Source organism: Diabrotica undecimpunctata, chromosome 1 (genome assembly GCF_040954645.1).
Source record: "Diabrotica undecimpunctata isolate CICGRU chromosome 1, icDiaUnde3, whole genome shotgun sequence".
Classification (NCBI taxonomy): domain Eukaryota; kingdom Metazoa; phylum Arthropoda; class Insecta; order Coleoptera; family Chrysomelidae; genus Diabrotica; species Diabrotica undecimpunctata.
In genome coordinates, this window is record NC_092803.1 from 678,813 (window position 1) to 698,706 (window position 19,894).

Consider the following 19,894-nt stretch of genomic DNA (forward strand, 5'->3'; position numbering starts at 1 on the left):
AAATGTTTTGGAAACAAACTGAGCAAGACTGATTCTTGAATATATACTGAAGATTGTAGAGTTGTTAGAAAATACTGAAAGAGTTCTAGAACATAAACTAAAATAGGTTAGCAACAAAGGGCTAGAGAAGTTTTTCCAAAATCGTAGTGAAAGAAAAGTCTGTAGAATACAACAAGCCAGCATATGCACGCTTCGTGGATCTAACAAAAGAATTTGATAAAGTAAAACTTAACGATATATAACAGAAACTGCTCAAACAAATCCTTAGTCATATTACCCTACAAATCGAGAATAAATGCCTAACACATTGATAAAGGCACAAAAAGAAGAGAAAGAACCAAATTACCTAATGTTCTTTTTATTAAGATTAGAATGAAAGGAAAAACGCTTTTATAGGGTATTTTCTTAAAAAAAAACTACAAAACCAAAAAATTCACTTCGATTACTCATAAAATTTTCATATCTTTTAATTAACTTTCTGTGCTGCGTACTAGGCTTGCTCGGCAAGTTTGACAAAACTTAATTAATAAATGTTGCAAGTTTGTGTAACCGAAATTAAATATGTTGTAGCGTCGAGTCAAACAGAATAACTTAATTTTCATAAGCAAGTAATAATACGGCGGAATTACATTAAATTTTCCCGCGTAGACTAAACTCGGCTTGAAATAAACGTTTTGTAGACGTTAAATGATGAAATAGAATTAAGGATCGGCAGAGGGACGAAAACAAAGTGAGAATACTTACCATAAATACATATAAACCAGGATTTCTTTGGTTGTAGTTTTAAAACACTGTTTACCACTATAGTTTTATTAGAATAAAACCTATTTAACTTATTTACAACACCAAAACCTTCTGCAAAATTACGGCTACTTTTGGTTTATAAACATTTAGCAATAGTTTAAACTATTGATCGTAGATAAAATCTTCTTCCTACTACTACTACTACTATCAGTTCACAGCGTTCTCCGACGCCTTACGACTCCTAACCGCCATTCTTCTCTATTTAACCATAGGCCTGGAAGGATTTCTCTTTCCTCTAGTTCTTTTTCAATTCCCTCTCTCCAGCTTCTTCTTGGCCTTCCTCTTTTTCTTCTTCCTTGTGGTGTCCACGTCAAAATCTGTTTCGGAATCCTGTCATCTGGCATTCTCTGTACATGGCCGTACCATATTAACTGTTTTGTTTTTATGTCATCAACTATTGTATGCTTGACTCCCATCATTTCTCGTATTCTCTCATTTGCTATCCGATCTCTTCTAGATTTGTCTGCTGCTCTTCTCCAGAAGTCCATTTCTGTTGCTAGTAACAGTTTCTCTGTTCTTTGTTTCATTGGCCAAACTTCACTGCCATATGTGATTACACTTTTAACTATGGTGTTGTATATGAGTCGTTTGTTCGCTTTAGATATTGTTTGGTCCCACAGAATGCCGTTCATCATGGATATGGCTTTTGTACCCTGTATGTTTCTGTCTTTTATAGCAGCATCGAGTGTTCCATCTTGAGTTATCTTCATACCCAGGTAGGTACTTGTATTCATCACAGTGTCTAATTTCTACCCCATCGTCTAATATAATGGACTGCTTTGTCCCTCCAATACACATGGTTTCAGTTTTCTTAATCTTGACTTCGAGACTCCATTTGTTATATTCTTCTATTAGCTTCCGAGTCATGTAACTCAAGTCGTCATGATCGTGAGCAATCAGAATTTATTCATCAGCGAAACATAAGGTGCACAATGTAGTCTCGTCGTTGAGAGGGATTCCTATGCCATTACATTTTCTTTTCCACAGCATGAGTGTTTGTTCCAGATAAATTTTGAAAAGGGTAGCCGAAAATAAAATAAAATCTTCTTCCATATATTGTAAAAGCTAATAATTTTTATAGTCCAGTCTTCAGAGAGTTGATCCCATAAAAATCATACGAACAAGGTGAATTTTGCGGGGAATATTAATTTTGGGACCCCAAAAAAGAGTAAAAAAGTTTACTACTTTCACTCCCGGGCTTCTCCCCTCGCGAATTAAATTTTGACAGTCAAATCACAAGACGTCAGTCGAGTGATTTTGTCACTCACCTTGCTTGAACAAGGCTAACACAGCTGAAGATGGATGAAAATGGTTTGTTATTTTATGTTGTTTTGTGTCTATTCCAATTTTTTCAGCTGACATTTTTGTCCACTTAGATACGGTGTTGATTCCAAGTGGACAGTTTTTGAACCAAGATCAATCCTTCCAGTTGGGATGAACGATAAGAAAAAGTCTGTCTGATAAAACCTTTAGTCCCCTTTTTTTCATTAATTTCAAAAATAATTCTTTCTGGCAAAAGCGAATCTTGCAGTTTACGGCCTCATTGCCTTTCCAATCAAGTTCCAATGAGCAAAGGTGAAAAAACTTTTTCTCGTCGATTAAAAATCATCCAAAGGTACGACGAGTACCTTTGGATGATTTATTTTTAATAGTTCTTCGGTGGATAATGCTTTTAAACTGAGTTTTCTTTTTTCTTGAATACTTTGAAGCTGCCTCTGCTTGGTAACTATGGCCAATCTTGCACATTTGAAAGATATCTGTAAAAGGGTCGATTTTTATGATGTACCGTTCGCGTCATAAAAAACTGGTACAACTCTTATAATCAAAAATCGTATTTTTTAAGTTGTGTACGTTGATCTTGTCACATGTGTCATTCTAATTTCTAGGGCACTGTTGCCAGTTCAACGAAAATATTATATGAAACCAGCTAAAAGCAGGGCTGTGCGGCAGACCGCCAGTTTTGAGTATACTAAAAACTAAAACATTATCGAGCATTCTCTATCAGTCAGTCACATTTATTTAAACATGCATCCTAAAAAATTCTCCTATTACTATTGTAATTTTCCATAATCTCAATTAAGTACACACATATTGATTTGTATTTTATTATAATTTAAAATATTTCAATTCAAAAATAATGATAGATAATCAATCTAAACATAACTTTAAATTATTATAATAAAACATTACAGTGAGATATTGGATTGTAACTGTCACGTTTTGAAAAGCGTTTTTTCGTCCCGGATATTTTATAGTTTATAATACGTAGGATAAAGTATAATGTTAATTTTTCACATTTATTGTTCTTATATTTTTGTAATAAATTATTATTGTAATAAATAATAATTTAATCTTGGTAGTTTGCCTGTTACTAAACTTATTGACACAAAATACAGTTCGTGTTCGGTAGGTAATTGAAGTATAAAATTACAGTAGATGCATAACAATGTTCCCTTCAAACATTTTGGATATTAGCTCAACCCTATCTTTGGTTATTAAATTTATTAGATACAGTTTTTTTTTTTGTTAATGATAAAAATAATACCTATCTAAAAACTTTATACATTTTTGAACGTTATTTTTTATATATTTAGATTTTGTGCAATTCCGTTATCTGTGATGGCAACAACGAATTGATTCACGGACCATTGTATCCAGTCTGAACACAGGTTTACATTGGGAAAAAAAGTGTACCAGTGTTATATGACGGGAAGTGTACTTCGTAAAATTATTTTCTTGTACCATTTTTGCTGTAGTATTTCACATTGACTTTACAGACGGCTCTTTATAGTCTTCGCCATTGGCTTTTTTTATGTTAAAGGCATAATCCTCTTGAATTTTTGCATTTTTCAAGCGTAAAATTTCTCACTCGTAGAAACTCCGGAAATTGGGTCCAAATAGAACTTCTGGACCTCTGCGTGTTCAATGGAACATTTTCTCAATCCAATTTTTTGATTTCTTCACCTGACTGGCATCCAAATCTTGATTTTTCGTTTGAATTCAGTATATCTGTTCAAAATTGATTACGCCTCAATGACGTTTGTCAAACTGATAAAAATAGAATTAACAGACACCTTCGTGACGGATCTGTCATAATTTTGTCGCTGAGAAATGACGGGCAGGAAGGAGTTTTGTCAGTAGGAAACGTGGCGTTGCTATGACGTTTTATCAGTTAAAAATAGTGTAGTGAAATAGTCTTATAAAAATGATTTTTTTAACCTTTTTTGATAAATTTTAATAATTTAACCCTTAAATTTTCATTTGATAATTCACGGATCGTACTGAAATTTTAAGGGATTGTTAGGGACCATAATACCCAACTTTGGGCGCAATAATTAAATATCTATTATAATGTTGATGTTTACAATAGTTATAAGCAATTAAGGATTTTGCCTTATTTTGCAGTTTTTGAAGCAACAAATTAATTTTACAACTTTTAGCAATGGCTGTTTTAAAGCTTTTTTTGTTTTAAAAGATAAAGTCTTGTAATTTTAACTCAAATGTTTTTAATGGTGAGCAAAAAATCGAAAAAAAAAATGGAATTTGAAAAGTGTAACCGAAGAAAACAATTGTCTTCTTCGGTTGCACTTTAATATATTGACTAAAGATGCCTATTTGAATATGATTACTACCTAAAACAGATTTTATAACAATACAACATAACAGATATTACCTACTTTTTAATTTTTTATTTGATTAATTTCGATTAAATACATTAAATAACATAATAATGTCGCAAGAAAATAGTATTAGAACCATATTAAAAGTAATTCTGTTCGATAATGAACAAATTATTGGTTTTCTTACAAAAAACTGTAAATTCGTTGTCGAATCAAAACACCGTTATTTTTTTCCGACTCTCTCATAATCTATCATCTCGAAAAAGGTTCATTATCGCCCTGCTTCGCGGCCCGGATATTCATTTTGCTAAATGAGAATCGACTACGCGGAAAATGGAATCGAAAAGCTGAAATATAAAATCAGTTGACTTACACCACAACGCACTTAAACGTATTATATTTTGATTGATGATGATCAATCGTATTATTGAGTCTTAACAGGGATTTGGGCGATCATCGTTGGCAGGTCGTGCAAACGGTGCTGTGGTTGGAGACTTACGGTAAAGTCGGTCGAATCATGTTATAAAACAAGAGAAAACTTTCTAGGAATATATAAGAATATTTAAGCAACGTGACAATTTGAAAACTTATTTCTTAAAGTTAATATTATATTCTTTCTTCATCATTACATCTTTAGTAAATACGAGTAGTATACAAGATCGAAAAGATAGGTCAATTTTGTTTTTAAGTGGGAGACTTTCAGTGATTATTTGTAGCCCTCAAAGAATTTTAAATAAGAAGTGAATTCAATAGGTATATCGTTGTAAAGGGCGTTTAATTTTCTCTAATGGTAGCCTAATTTAATATAATGACTACCTGGATTTTATTATAGTTTAAGAGATTATTAAGCCTCTGATAACAGTCCAGCTAGAAACTTTTTTTATTTATTAAACACCAATAAGATGTTTAAGAACATTACAATCTAATCAAACAATATAATCAATGGAGTCCGGTGCCGATATCGAATAAACATACACGATTTTTGAATCGATTCTGACAAATTGTAAAATTTACATAGTAATAACAATCGTAAGATTCTTACACTGCACCATCGTACAGTGTAATAGTGTTAGTTAATTGCGCATCGATGAAATAAGATCTGTGAATACATATTGTAATATTAATAAAGTAATCCGTGATCACCGTATCTTAGAAACAAAACATAAATTATAAGAGCCATTTATTGACACCAGTTTTTGTCATTACAGGCAATTACCAAAACCTAAAGCGGAACAGGTCCTTATTTAAGATAATCAAATGGTAATCAAAAATGGAATTTGACGTTACTGATAATAACGCAGAATTATCTCAATCTACTTCACAACCACCTTTATCTTACTCAGCTGCAGCCCGTAAACAACAAGAACCAATCTATTCATTCAAACTACAAGCAATAGTTTTCAATTCTCTCAACAATGTCAAATTAGAAAAATACTTGTTAGTGATAGGCACTCTAGTTAGTCCAAAACATATTCTGTTTTCATCAAGAATCACCAACAATCGTATCTGTATTTATTTCTCAATCAAACACATCGTATATAATTTTTTTTCAAACAGTGGAGGTTTCATCGCCGTAAACACTATATAAATTCAAGTCCGAAAGATTCTTAATATTCAATGTATCTTCTACTATCCTAAATAAGATACTAAAGGAAGAACCTTTATCTCTAAAGCTAAAACTAACCTCATAAATGTCATTTCTGCGAATAGGAAGCACCGGAATGCAAATATGTACTTAGTTTCTGTCAACATATTTACATATCTCCATCCACAATCCATTGTTATAAGGTATGATGACAGTAACAATCGAATTTTTGTAACGCTAGACAACGTATGTTTTCATTGCAAACAATAAGGCCACATTCAAGTAGTTGCTCGGTAACTATAAATAACTCAGATACAGCTGTCCCAACTACTACATTTTCAAACAGAAATAAATCTACTACAGTATCTTCAGCAGCAACGACTGCCATGGCACCTTCAACAACGAATACCTCGACAAATATATTAAATACCTTAACGTCATCTTTAAAAATATCATCTACATCTACACACTGCAATATCAGTACTATCTAAAACAAATATACGCACTTCATCAACCACATAATCTCACACAAGTATTACTTTCAGTCTTTACCCTCCAGTCTACACAATAATTCTAGCTCTCTTAATGAAAATAAAGACTCTCCGGCACCACAAGAATTAAACACATCCAACGAGGAAAATACATCAAAATCATCGTCCAAACGAACTATAGGTATCTGAAGCAATAACACCCCTTATTGAGACATCAGCAAGCGACAATGTATTTTTAAAGCCAATCCAGAAACAAAAAAAAAAGAATAAAAACAAAAACATCACCAGTGTCTTTAGAAACCTAATGTAACCAATTAAAGAATTATTCGATTCCGCAAAACAAATATTAACCTTCGAAGAAACAGTTGATTTATTTAAAAACATTCAAGGAGCTAAAGATGTTATCAGTGTTATAAATAAATATACATCAAACACTCGACCATTTATACAAGTCTTATACAAAATTCATTCATCCGAGCGTTCACTAAAGTTGCAATTTACAAAGTTAAAAAACAACTGAGGAAACAACTCAAAAAACTTATATAATATCCGAGGATGAAGGATTCCACACGGATACTTCGAGTGAGGTATCCCAGGAGAACATTTAATTAAAAACAAAATAGACTTCAAGGGAACGAAGAAGGCGACCGAATTGCCCAACGAGCAAGAAACAGTGAAATCGCTAGTGAAGTGATAAATGTAGTGCTAAATGACTTAAATTCATTTGTTAAAGGTTGAACATTTGTAAAAAAACCAGTGGGACAGTTCAAAACTTCGCGAAGTGAAAACATGTAAAATCGTGGAAATATCAAATTTCCAACAGGGCTCATCAAGTCGTTCTTACTCGACTTCGTCTAGGACATACCAGACTTACCCACGGGCATATAATCGGCCACAGTAATCATACTTTATGTGACAATTTTGAATTTTAATGTTCCACTCAGTGGTAAGCATGTCCTTGTCGAATGTCCAAGATACCAGTTGCAAAGACAGACCAACCACATCATCGGATTAACAAGTGAAATAACCTTAGATGTTGATGCGACAATGTTTGTAAATAAAAAAAATATGTAATCAATGAGCAACTTTTTTCTAGTCTAATTATTACTAAAAATTTAAGACTAAGGACAAACTCACGAGTATCCGTTAGCTTCTGTTTAGAATCTGTAGAACATTTATTTTCTTGTACATTGACAGGATGAATTGTCTTCCCAATTACCAATACTTTTTTTTGTACTTTTTTACTCTACTAATGTTAGGCTGTTAGCTTTTTTTAACATGGGTCCTTCAGCGTAGTCTGACGTCTAATGTAATTCCTAAATACTTTGCTGTATCGGCATATAGTATCTGAGTATTATTTAGATTAACAAGACTGTGCTATTTTTTCTTGTTTTTAAAATGAATTTGTACTGACTTCATTTTATGTAATTTAATTCTCTATTTAATCTAGTTAAGTGGTAAGTCTGTTAAGAGAGGTTTGTAGTTTTCTTGTTGCTTCTTCATGATCTTTACCTATGGCCAACCCGGTGATATCATCTAGTGTGTAATGAGCTAACTCAGGGATATCTCTAGTGTATAATAGGTACAGGACTGGCCCTAGCATAGTACCTTGTGGTGCACCTGTATTGATTTTTTATAATTCTAAGTAGACTTCTTCTTGCTTAACCCTAAAAATTTTATTTGAAATATATGATTCCAATAATTCTGTGTATTTAATTTGCAAAATCCTGCTTTAGTTATATTTAGGTTCTTCTTGCCAAAATTTGTCAAAAGTTTGCACCACGTCGAGAAAAAAAGCGAAGCAAACTTTCTCTTGCACTAGTAAACTTTCTATTATATAAGTTATTCTATGTACGGTTGATAGTTGAATCTTTCTCGAAACCCTAATTGGTGTGATGTAATTAGAGCGTTAGCATCTAGTAAAGAGGTTAAACCTTTTTAACAATAGCTTCTCGTATAGCTTTGAAATTAGAGTTGGTAAATAAATCAGCGTTTACGATGATATGGCCTTTAGTTGCTTTTTAGGATTAGGAGTCATTATTTCCTCTGATACATTCTATATCTTTTCATAATCTGAACGAGGTATTTATACAATATGTCAGCATTACTAGAGCTTTTCTAGGGAGATAATTTAAAATCTTCCCAGTAATTAAATTAAATTAAACTTAGTTACTTCCCTGCGATTGATGTTTGCTTTATTTTCATTGGACACTTCTGTTGGAGTGATCAGTAAAATTTCATCTTTTTCGCATGTGACATTTTCCCATTCAATTGGCTGAAATGTCTCAGCTTCCATCTGTATTTGTTAATGAAAGATTTTGTAAGATGGTTTATTTTAATTTCTTAGTAATTCTCCAGAGTTCTCTCTTCTTAATTCTCGTAGTTAGTTACTAATTGAATTATTTTTATTTATTCCAATTTCTCTTTTAAACTGTTAAGTAGCATACCTGAGTTTGGTTTTATCAGAAATTTATACACTAGCAGAAGAACAAGGGTTTAGGTCGGGAAGATCATGCACCGACGCTATATTTACAGCTATATATATTATATTGCTTATGCAAGAGAAATCATTAGAATACAACAAACCGGCATATCTATGTATCGTGGAACTTAAGAAGGCCGGGTCAGATTAAAGGATATTATTCACTTATTGTAGGCAAGAGAGATATCTTTAGGAATAATCAAATCGATCGAAAATATCTACCAAAACAACAAAATAAAAGTAAAAGTAGAAGAGTCTTCTATTGTTCAACCTTACTATGAACGAAATAATAAAAAAAGTAAGAACTAAAAAAGCATACCAAATAGGAGAAACATAAATACACAAGATAAATTCCTAGAATAAATATAAAAGATCTCAAAATTTAATATCACACTAATTCAAATTGAATAATATGGGCGGTACTACAAATGTGTTTATTTGATCCACCCATTATAACGTATGAATGTTTTAATTAGTTACCTGCAAAGAAGGAGGTTTTCTTTTACTAGCTCTGTCTACAAACCTTCTTATTGGTTATTGTTATCAGTACAATAGAAAACAAGTTATTTAGCACCAATAATCGTTATATGAGTAATTTTTGTAGGCATGATACATTAAGTCGACAGTTTTTGTTTACAACTCCGATAAAACGAGAATACTGAAAGCGTTTTTTACGAAAATAGTGGTAATAGCAGTAATAGAATTTAGCAAATAATAAATAAGTATACAGTTTCAATAAAAAATTACTTACATAAAATTAAAATTACATGCTTTTGTTTTTGATTCCAATCCGGAAATGGGGTTCAAATACACTATATTAAATTTAAAAATAATTGATATAACAACACTAATATTCGTATTCTGATAGATACAGTAGATTAGTTTATTTTGCCTATCCCATGTGGAGTTAAAAAGGGTAATTAAATATTTTTGTTGATTTTAAATATCTACTATACTTACACCTTACATCAGGCATCATATTTAACTCGAAAGCTCGAAACAGAAGTGGACGATCAAGTGAATAGAGCAAACAGAGCCGCAGGTTGTGTGAATAAAACACTAGAGAGAAATAAAAATATCGGCGAATAAAGATAAAAACACTTGAACACTTCAACAGAAAAATTGATTGTAAAACACTATGGGACAGAGCTAGAAGTACAGATATACGACGTAGACAAGGTGAAGAACATCAAGGACTGGGTAGAAAATAAAAACGTAGAAAGAAACGATCATATAAACCAAAGGACAATAAATAGAGTAGGTACTAAAGACGACAAGAGACGGTTCACCAATAGGAGAACGATCAGTAGGAAAACATCGAAAACGATAATACGGCAACATACTGGAGATACATTGAAAAACAGACAGTCATGTCTACATAAAAAGAAAAAGAAGAAGTATTCTATAGATAAGTTCAGGTGAGTTATTCCACGCAGCTTGTTAAATTTGTTTATCAAAAGATTCCGTTTTTTCATGTCAAGTTTTTAATGAAATTTTTAAACTGATTATTTTCTAGTGAAGATAAACACTGCACCTAGTTCCACCCACCCAGTTCCACCTAGTTCCACCCACTCCACCCTTTTCTAGTGAAGATAATAGACTAATCGGTTAGGCTATTAGTTAATTTAGGAAGTGGCTGACTTTGAATGACAGTATCACTCCCTGTGAGAAGAAGAACTAAGAGCTGATCATTTTAATACAAAAGGTAATTTAGTCTTACACGACAATCTTTTAAATTTCCAGCAGGATGGTGTTCTAGCTCATTATTCTCTTCCTGTTCGACATTGGTTAAACAAGAGATTTCGGAAAGATAGACTGAAAATGGGATCACTTGTACAGCCTCCTAGATTAAGGAAGTTAAATTCATTAGACTTTTTTTTGGAAGTATTAAATCGGTGTTTATAAACCAACACTTGATGATATTATTGAAATTAAGAGACCAATTATTACAGTAGCATGTTGTTCAATCCCATCGAAAGTGTTCCAAAATGATATAACGCAGTTCGGAAACAGATTTTATTAAAGTCCGGGAAGAAAAATATGATCTTAACTTAAAACCCTAAAACAGTGGTATGGTATAAAATTCTTTTCTGAACTAAGCGTATACAGCACTTAAATAAGAAGAAAAAGAGAAATATTAGCTAGATCATAAAAACCTCGTCCTAAATTATATTAAATTAATCAATAGAAAATTTCACAAAAGAAAACAATATAACCACTTTAGTTATGCGTATATAAAACCGCTATGACATTGTATACGAAAATATAGAAGAAACATAAGCTAAAACATACGACTTCTATTTATGTAGGTACATCCCGTTTATTCACTATAAATTATTAATATGGTAGAAAAAAAAATGAAAACCATCGACTCTACTCTCCGTAAAAATAAAGGAATTCCTCGTGGAAACAAAAGGATATATTCCGTTTGACGTCTCAGCAAATTCTCGGCGATATTGCGCTCCTGGCGGACGATTTGCTTTCCACTAGACATCCTTTCCGGACGAACGGCGTAATCCGTAGCTAGACACACACTCCGTATTTCTTGCGTGAAATTTTTTGACGAGGATGTTGTGCTTACTCGTAATGTTCTTCAGTCAGATTTTTTAGCTGTAGTCCAGTCAATGATAGAAAAAATTAATTAAATAATATAACGTTGCACCGTAAATCAGTGTTTATTTTGCTCGCAATATTTTCGACTGGTATGAAAGTTTGTTGCCTGCCAATTGTCTTTTGACAGTAAAATCATGAAACGTCAGTCAAGTGATTTTGTCAAAATTTTATAAGCGAAAATTGCCAAAAACAAATTTGAATAAAATCAGAAGAAAGTTTTGCCGGTAAATAATTTCCCCCGCGACAAAACTATTTCACGAGATAATTAATACACCATATCAACGAAACATAATCTTCATTTATTTGTTAACAATATCAAATGTACAATTATTATAAGCTATAGTAGTTTGTGGTTCATTTTTTGTTCTAAGGTTTTCGATCAACTTCTGATGGTGACTGGAATCCAGCTGCAGATATGGTTTCAGAGAGCTTGCATTTGAGTGACCCGTTAAATAAATTAACTCCTGTTTAGAAATAGGAGTTTCTTGCTTGAACAAGGCTGACATAGCTGAAGATCGATGAGAATGGTTTATTTTATGCATTTTTGTGTCTATTCCATTTTTTTCAGCTCACATTTTTGTCCACTTAGATTATGGTGTTGACTCCAAGTGGACAGTTTTGGAACCAAGATCCATCCTTTCAGTTGGGATGAACGATAAGAGAGAGTCTGTCTGATAAAATCTTAGGTCCCCTTTTTTCCAATAATTTCAAAAATAATCTAACTGTCAATAAATTTTTGTTTGATGAATTTCTTACCACCCATTTGCTGCTTGCTAAACTTTTTGGACTGCCTTGATTTGTTTTGGGAAAAAAATGCTGTTGTATTCAATTCGGCCCGTAAATTCTTCCATAACATCAAATTCCTTCTGGAAAAAGTAAATTATAGTTTACGGCCTCATTGCCCCTACAAGCAAGTTCAAATGAGCAAAGGTTACAAAACTTTGTTGTGCTCCATAGCGGGTTTCCTTGTTTTTTGGTGGATAATGCTTTTGAACTGAGTTTTCTTTTTTCTCGAACACTTTGAAGTTGCCTCCGCTTGGTAACTATGGCCAATCTTGCACATTTGAAAGATATATCTGTAAAAGGGTCAATTTTTATGATGTACTTTGTAAAATTATTTTCTTGTACCATTTTTGCTGTAGTATTCTACATTAACGTTACAGACGACTCTTTAAAGTCTTCGCCATTGGCTTTTTTAATGTTAAAGACATAATCCTCGAGAATTTTTGCTAGTTCCGTTATGGTAGTATATCTTTCAAGCGTAAAATTTCTCACCCGTAGGAACTCCGAAAGCTGGTGCCAAATAGAGCTTCTGGACCTCTTCGTGTTGAATGGGACATTTTTTCTAAACCAATTTTTGATTTCTTTGATTCTTTGTCTGGTTTAATTATATTTGTCCAAAATTGATTACGCCTCAATGACGTTTGTCAAACTAATAACAATAGAATTACCAGACACCTTCGTGACGAAGCTGTCATAATTTTGTCGCTGAGAAATCTCTGGCAGGAGTTTTGTTTGTAGGAAACGTGGCGTTGCTATTAGTCTAGTGAAATAGTCTAGTAAAAATACTAATATACGTTTGGTAAATAGCAAAAATTTGATAATGACGTTGATGCCTTATGCTCGGAGAAATAAGATTTTTCTCAGGACCGTAACAAATCCAGGTATCTCAATTTTATTAGTTATACTAGACATATAAAAAGAAAACCTATTTGTTTTCTGCAGAGATTTCGGCGTCTTTTTTAATTATTAACAATTTAGTGAAAAAAAATACCATTTTTTGATTTTTTTGCCTACCATTAAAAGGCCTAATATTTGAGGTACAAAAGTTTATTTTTTAAAACATAAATATAATTTTAAAACGGCGATTGCAAAAAGTTAATTTGTTGCTTCAAAAACTGCAAAATAAGGCAAACTCGTTGATTGTTTATAGCTGTTGTAAAAATCTACCTAGATATTTGTTATTGCGCCCAAAGTTGTGTATTGTGGTCATTAATTTAATCCCAGTTTAACTTAGAGAACTTTATTTGCAATAATATTAATCAGAATATTGATTCAAACAAAGTGAAAAAAATTACAACGCAAAACTCTTCTGCAAAATTAGGCGACTTTTGATTTGATTACGGAATAAAATAACTATTACACTATTGCTCGTAGTTTTGCACATTGTTTATAATAATTAAAAAAAGTAAGTATTTTATTTTTAAGATAAAAACTTACAATTGTATTACACAGTAGATGCTTAATTAGAATAGAATAGAACTATAATTGTTTTAACTATTTAAACAAATTACATTGTTTGTTTATTAATAATATTATTAAAACGTTGCATATTTGTAATGTACGCAAAAAGTATATACAAAAAAAAAAAAAAGATTAAAATCTGTTAATTAGAATCGGAGATAAAGAAACTTACACTATTTTAAAGTTCATTAACATTTTTTAACGCTTGAATGTTTAGTTTCCCTTATCATGGTCCAACTAATCTTCATTTCAGCTTCATTCTTAACACTTATAGACAATGCTATCTAAGTTTATTCTTATCCCTGCTTTTTACCTAATTATTATAAACAGCATATTATCGCAATAAATGATATAAAAATCATTGCGAAACCTGTTCAGGCAAGACTATATGCTGATGACCTTATTATTTACATCAAAGGTAAATACATTAATCATATGGCGTCAATATTACAAGAACATTTAAAAAATTAGCAAATTGATCCCCAAGCACTGGTTTTAGTTTTTACCCTATCATTTTATAATATAATATTATAAAATTTTCAAAAAAACATATCGAGGGTAAACCAAATCTCACGCTTGATAACCAAATTTTTTTCTATACAAAAGAAATAAAATTTTAGGAATGATATTTGATCAATAGTTAAATTGGAAAGGTTGTATTCAGTAGTTAGTTCTTTAATGTCAAAATGACCTTAAATTGTTAAAGTACCTAGTTCACAGAACTTGGGATTACAGGTTATATAGATCCTTAAAACGTTTCAAGATTGATTACGGATGTGTAGCATATGCATCTGCCAACAAAACAACATTAAAACTTTACATGACACTTCCCTGAGGAATATGCTTGGAGCATACAGAACAACTCCGGTAAATAGTATATAAGCTGAAATAGGTGAACCGGCGATAAATCTTTGTATATAGTTGTTTTAACCCTTAATTACGCTTCTAACATAACTGTTAATAAAAGAATTACAGTAAATAAAAATTTTAGATATGTCCGTTACTAATGACTTTTCAAAGTTCTGACAATTCCATCACGCAATGAAACTACTTAACCGTAAGCAATGTTCACCCTTATATCAATACAAAAATATATCTTTATCTCAATCTTGGATTGCAAAACTTTCAACAGTCAATTGTGGCCTATTACAATTCCAAAAAAATAACCAAGTCTAATCTTATCATACAATCTAATTAACTCACATTCCAACTATACAGTATACTATACAGACGCGTTTAAAACTGAAAATGGAGTTGGATTGGTAATAATTAACAATACAGAGATTCTCATACATAGAATTCCAGATACTACAACTATATTAACAGGAGAACTTTACAATTTACAATTTACGAAGCGACATTGCATGCAAATGTAAATAAGATAAACAAGCTATTAATCGTCAGTAGATTCTATGTCATCACTACATCCATTAGCTTGACTAATAAAGGAAGAACTAAATAAATTGCATACTAAAGATTCAAGCATCACGTTTCTCTGGTCTGCATCAATAGCAGGTAACGAAGTAGCAAACAAAAATGCCAAAGAAACTATAAACGACAACAGCATCCCCATATCACCCCAATCTGTAAGTATCGATTTAAAAAGCTAATTTCATAACTAAGCAACTATTCAAAAACTGGAACAATACATGGGAATCCATACCATCAAACCTTATTACCATAGGTAATAAAAAAATTGGACCATGGCAACCATCCTAGGTTTTTAGACGAAAGCAAATAATTATTTCGCGTTTACGACTTGAACACACCCAATTTTCTCATGCACATTTGTTACAGTAAAACATCTGCTAGTGAAACAGTGCGAGCAGTTAAATCGAAACAGAATATAACTAACCAACACTCTTAAAGACATTTTAAACACTCGCAAAGACATTTTAAATTTAAATAATACTATAGATAACCTACTTTTATTTTTAAAATACATACCTTAGTTTATTAAGTAAAGTGTAATTAGCTGTTACCGCTTCGCTAATAATCTTTTGCTTTTTCTAAATAAAAAAAGGTAAGATATTGTTCAGAAAACTTAATAAAAACTCAAAAATTTAGCATTTATTTAAAATATGTCAAGACAAATATTTCACGAAAATACGTTCATATAAATTACAACAAAATTATATTGAAATGAAAAGCAAAACAATAGGAAAATGTAAACCCAAAGAGTTTGGGTAAGAGAAAAGAGAAAAGAAAAAATTAGAATTGTGAAAGAGATGAAAAATGTAACTACTGGAGTATATCAGATACATTAGAAAAACAATACATGAGTTAAAGACCAACATGAGATCATATTAGCCTAAATACCAAAAAAATCGATTTGTAAGTTCAAAATATCTTTTTTCAGTAACTATACAATTCGTAATATGAAAAATTTAAATTAAAAAAATATGTTACTATATAGCTAGGAGAAAATTGTTTGTGATGTCTTTCTTCCCTGGTCTAAAACACATTTCCCTAAAGTTGTGTAGGTGTATTCGGATTATGAGGGGTTTTACCACCGGTATTATGAAATAGTTTTTGCTCCTTTTCGGGTTATGGTTATGTAGGTTGGTTTTTGTTTGCCTCGTTATTTTTTTATCATGAATATCTTGTGATATATCAGGTTTATAGGTTGCGGGAATCGGCTCGTTTATGTAGCGGGAAACGCGATTTTGCATACCTAACATACGGGGTTTATTATGGACCTGAATTAAATTCGGGTTTGCGATAAAAAAAGATTATATCTTTTGAGAGAGATAAACTTATACGACGTGAGGTAGATATACGGCCTTTATTCGATATTAAATACATATTCGAAGGAAAACGCAAACAATCATTTGTAAAATATGTGAGGACGAGAATTTTGTAAATAACTTTTTTTTAATAAAATTTGATCTTCGTCATTGGTGCCCTAGTGGTTCCCAGACCACACCGATCTCACTGGTATCATTATCTCACTATGTAACGCCTTTCATTCTTCTAAGAAATTTTATTTCGCTAGCATGAACCCTAGAGTTATTTTTACGTCTATAACCCGCTTCCACATCTATATAACAGAATGTTTTCTCTTCTTCTTCAATCTTTAATGAATTGTTAATTGTTATGCATATATACTGAAATTTGTAAAATTAATCTCGAATTGTCTTTCCCGAAAATTATGTAACAACAAACATAATTGAAATGGGTTACTTGTTATACTTAATGATCGGTCATTACTAATTTTATTCTTATTAATTATTTACTTTCATACACTACAATTTTCGTTATTTTGTTAACATGTTTATATTGTAATTCTTACACACTACGATGGGAGCATACAACAACCTTGTTTTAATTCTTGGTTTGTTCTTATCGATTTATGGAGCACAAAGATCTTTTTTAGTCTTACAGTGCTATTAAAAAAAATGCAAAGATTAGAAAAAGATTCATAATCAAATCTGTATTGAAAAGAGACATTCAATCAGAAAGCATCATTCAATATAATCAATATAAGTGCAAACCTGTCCACTTATGTCCCTCATCAAATGTAACAAGAGGAGGGCGAAAGGGTGTTTTTTATTTGTTCAACCTTTATTCTATAAAAATTTTCCAAAGCGCAGTGGAAAATATCCAAGAACACATTAAAATGAATGAAAGGCTGATCAACAACATAAAATATGTCGATGATACGGTCGTCGGTCATCTTTGGCGGACACCCCGGAAGGACTTCTTAGAAGAATGCAAATATTTTGGTCTTAAAATCAACATAAGTAAAGCAATGATAGTAAACCAATGTCAAAATCTACAAGGTATCATTTAACTTAGCATGGATAACCAAAGATATATACACAGAGATTGAAATCAGAGCTCTAATTGAATACTCATTCCTTAAAATAAAACACTTGTTGACTAATATAACTCTTTCACTATATACTAGGTATGGATTCGTGAAAACGTAGATACAGGGTGAGTTTTTAGTCCAACATTGGTCGACAATTTCATAATGACAGAATATTCAGAAAAGTTATCTGTAATGTGTTTGTGTCATGTTTTTTGACAAACCGCGTATATGGAACTTATGGAAGCTGATTATGATCGACGAATTAAATTTAATTTTGTGAAATTATAATGAACAAAATAACAGAAATCGAATGTTTAAAAAAAAGGTTCTTTTCTCTGATAAAGATAATCTTCATTTCTACCTAACGGTCATGTCAATCGTCAAACTTATTGGTACTGGACTACTGAAAATCCACACTAAATGCAAGATGTCCGTACTTATTAACCAGAGAAAGTTAATGTTTAGGACCATACTATTTCGAAAAAACCTTAACAGGTCCTCGATATTTAGAATTTCTTTAAAACTTCTTGCTCCCCGAATTCAACCGTTTGTTTCCAAACAGAAACGATTTATGGCTGCATCAATATGGTGCGCCTCCTCACTATGCTGTCTTGGTACGCAACTACTTTAACAACTCTTTTCAAATCAGTGGACAGGTCAAAGAAAAACAATAGAATAACCGCTTAGGTCACCTGACTTGACTCCTTTTGATTTATTTTTATGGAAATACTTGAAAAGTAAAGTGTATCAAAATAGACCACAAATATTAATGAACCAAAAAAAGGTTGCACAAAACACTCTGGAATTGTTAGAGAATTGTTGTTTAGCTGAAGGTGAACAATTTGAGCACTTAACTTAAGTTTCGTTCTATTTACTGAATAATACATAATAAATATTTCTAGTAATATTAAATATTTATTAATTTTTTAAACAAATACAAACATTAATTATTGATTATTTGCCTGTAGACACAAAAGAAATTCTCTTCTGATAATTTAGGGAAAAACATGCTTGATTTCTCAAAATTTAAAAATAGGAAATCTTGAAAATAGGTACAAAGAATGAATGTGTACGATTGACTTGGAAGAACGAGGGTAGGAGAATAGGACAGTCGATTTGAAAATTGAACCAGGAGATTTTAATCATTGTATCATACCATCCAGAACGAGAAGTGCAGTTTGAGAACAGTGTGTGAAAAATAAGTATAAGTTGTTGTTTTTGAGTTAAGTTGGTGATAGGAAAATAGTTGAAGGCGAATCGAGACCAGGTCAAGAGTCCCAAACTCCTTGTGTCCGAAGAAACTCCTAACTCTGTAAGTAAAGAAAGAAAATTTATATAAAGTTTGTACGAGATAACCAGTCGAGGCGGGAAAACTATTTGGCTGAAAGAGTGCCATTATTATTATTTTGAAACTTAATTTTGGAAACAATCTGAACGAGTGCTATTTTGTGTAACAGTTTTGGAAGGAGGAAACAGAGCCACAGCAGAGAAGTATTTGGAGAATTGGACAGTTTTGCGGGAACACAATCCGGAGACTAAATCAGTGTCCGTCGGGAAACATCGCAGAGAGTAAATCAAAAAGGTCAGTCAAATTATTTGAGAAATAAGCGTTGTATTTGTACTATATATGTTTTTTTAAACCCTTATCATAAAGTAATTGATTAAAAAGAATTAAATTCACAAATCAGATAAGTGGCACATAATAAAATTTTGTTTTGTTTTTTAAGAAAGTTAATTAGAACAATTTTTAAAGTAAATTAAATAACTTGGTTTTTTGTTTTGACGTGACAACGTCTTAAATTAGGTTGTGGCTCGGAGTCATTCATGAAAAAGTGTAACGCCCGCTCACGTCTGTTACAGTGAGTCACCGAACGAGAGAGAGGCCCGCCGGACCGGCGAATGCCTTGCGTCTCTCTCCCACTCAAACATGATCGGTCCGCTGCGCGCGCAGCACTAGAGAATTAGGCGCGTTGAATCGGTGCGTGCTTCCGTGCTTGTGCGATCATCGTCCTATCCTCAACAAAATCACTCAAATAGAAATTAGTTAAGTTTAAGTTTACATGTACAATGTTTTAGTAAACAAAATATATTTCTATAGTTAAAATTTGTGCAATTCTTATTTTCATTCAATTCTTTGTTCCTATTGTGCAATTTAATAATATTCATATCAATAAATCTGTACCTTGGTGCTAAAACAACCAATGTCAAAAATTGAGATTTTCGGTTTTTCATCGCAACGGG

General features: G+C 31.9%; 1 protein-coding gene across 3 annotated transcripts in view; it reads right to left on the bottom strand.

Moving 5' to 3' along the window:
• Window positions 1-19,894, bottom strand: part of LOC140443133 (kielin/chordin-like protein) — a 583,808-nt gene that overhangs the window by 105,664 nt on the left and 458,250 nt on the right. The gene's annotated exons all lie outside the window — the stretch shown is intronic.